The sequence below is a fragment of the Echinops telfairi genome, unplaced genomic scaffold (genome assembly GCF_000313985.2).
Source record: "Echinops telfairi isolate 266 unplaced genomic scaffold, ASM31398v2 ScPeMD7_3;HRSCAF=10, whole genome shotgun sequence".
Taxonomy (NCBI): domain Eukaryota; kingdom Metazoa; phylum Chordata; class Mammalia; order Afrosoricida; family Tenrecidae; genus Echinops; species Echinops telfairi.
In genome coordinates this window covers 27,682,136-27,684,508 of record NW_022103899.1, presented here as the reverse complement: position 1 = coordinate 27,684,508, position 2,373 = coordinate 27,682,136, and positions in this window count along the sequence as shown.

The window sequence follows — 2,373 nt, the reverse complement described above, 5'->3', positions numbered from 1 at the left end:
AAATGTTTTGAGAATGATGAGGGCAATGAATGTACAAATGTGCTTTACACAATTGATGTGTGTATGGATTGTGATAAAAGTTGTATGAGCCCCTAATAAAATGAATTAAAAAAATAAAAATAAAATGCATTTAAATTTAAAAAAAGGAGGCATAGAAATAGGAGGCAGAGGGAGGAAGTGGGATGAATGATGTGACCCCAAGGGGATTACAATACTTGAGTTGAAACAAACACGTGTGCATTGTTGAATGTAATAACTGATGAGCTGCTCTGTAAATAATTCACCGATTCACAATAAAAAGTCCAAACAAAAGATTCTGGTCATGAAAACCCTAGGGAGCATTTCTAATCTGTAACACACGGGGTCACCACTACTTGGAATCAATTCCAGGGCAAGGGTTTTTTGTTGTTGTTGAAATAAAATTGGAGGCAAAAATGAAAATGAAAGTAAAGGGATGAAAGAAATGGAGTAAAGAGGCTCCCACTCAAAAGCCACAAGCTTCCAGGGACTCATAAGAAGATTCCAAAGTCAGCCAAACGACTCAATGCCCTGGGATGGATTCCAAGTCTTGGGAGACTTTACCGGGCTGGGCAGAACTGCTCCTGGACCCATTCTGAGGCTGCAACTCTCTACTGAGTACAAAGCCTCATCCCTCTTCCAAAGGTGGCTGGGGGTTTCAAACTGCTGACCTTTTGGCGAGCAGCCAAACACAGAACCCATAACACCACAAGGCTTCCTCTTTGGTGGCGACTTACAGTGACCCACCTATAAGGTAGGGTAGAACTGCTCCTTTGAGTTTCCAAGACTATACATGTTTATGGGAGTAGAAAACCCCATCATTCTCCGGAGGAGAGACTGGTAGTTTCCAACTGCCCACCTTTTGAGTGGCAGTCCAAGGTGTAACCACTGAGCCACCAGGGCTCTAGAAGCGATTAATCCTGAAAGGACTGAACGCCTCTTCTCAAGAGAATGAGAGAGAAGAAAGGATGGTTGGGTCTACAGGTAGGTTTGGTGATAGTGGTGTGGCGAGTGTTAAGGAAATTCGTAGATACCGGGCCTTGTTTGCCTCATAAAGGTCGCAGGCAACATTTTATTTTTAATTTAATATCTTAATAGAAATTTCTAAACTATTTTATCAGTCTTAGTTATTCACACATCAACCAAAAGGTAGACTTACGAAATTAGAAAAGTGTGATTGTTGGAAGGAGGAGAAATTCCGCCTGGGAATGTGCCTGGCTGTTTGCAAGTCCCGGTAGAGCTAAACAACTTTGATTTGCTGTGAATTCAATTCTCAAGGGTGTGGCTTTCTGCATTGGTGCAGAAGTGGGCAGCATTGATTAAACTGTTGCAGATAAACAATGTTTGCATATTGGCGAAGGATTACAAAGGCTACTGAAACGAAGGTGCTCCTGAGCTTGGTAAAACCCTTTGGGATGCTGACAACACGTTTGTCTTTTTTTTTCTTTTAAATTTTATTGGGGGCTGTACAATTCTTATCACAATCCATCCATCCATCCATTGTGTCAAGCACATATGTACATTTGTTGCCCTCATCATTTTCAAAACATTTGCCTTCCACTTTAGACCCTAATATCAGTTGCTCCATTTCCCCCTCCTTCCCCCCTAGGCACGTTTGTCTTTGATGGGCGAATGCAAGGTTGCAGCTCCGAGGATGGCACACTCCCTGCCGAGCAATCGGTGTTCCGAGGCTGCTCAGGAAGCAGCCGGGGGGAGTGTGACTGAGGGTGCAAGAAAGGGATTCTCTCTGGACAAACTGATTTTACGCACATCGTATACTGAGCAGCCCTGTAAGGATCACAAAGGTGACACTGGATACCGCAAGGATCGGGGTTAGCCACTCTGCGAGACAGAGGAGGGTCGCTACAGAAGGTCGCCGGGATGACAGTGGTTTTGGTGAAGGTCACAGGAGAGACCAACGAACGTTCTATTGCCCTGTGCGGCTGCAATGAATTTAAATAGTAAAACTACAGCAGCGTGGACGCGCGGGTCAAGCGGCGCCGCGTAGCTATGACGTCATTCGCTGGGCGGGGAGCGGCTACTATTCGGGTAGAGTTCATTAAAGTAATTTAAAGCTATATTCGCCGTGTCACGGCAAAGAATAGCAAAGTGATCCTTCCAGCTCACGTAGCTTGGCTGGAAACCGGTCGACTACAGTTCAATCGCCCTAACTACCCACAGTACCATTGGTTACCATGGTAGCGCAGGCTCAGCCAACCCCAACGACTCCAAGTGACGTCATCGATCGAGCGCGTCCTCGGGCTGGTGGCTCCGCCCCGGCTTACGGGCGGGGCACAACGCTTGAGGCAGTCACGTACAGTGCCTAACGCCTCTTTAGAAATTTTGGTCCACGTG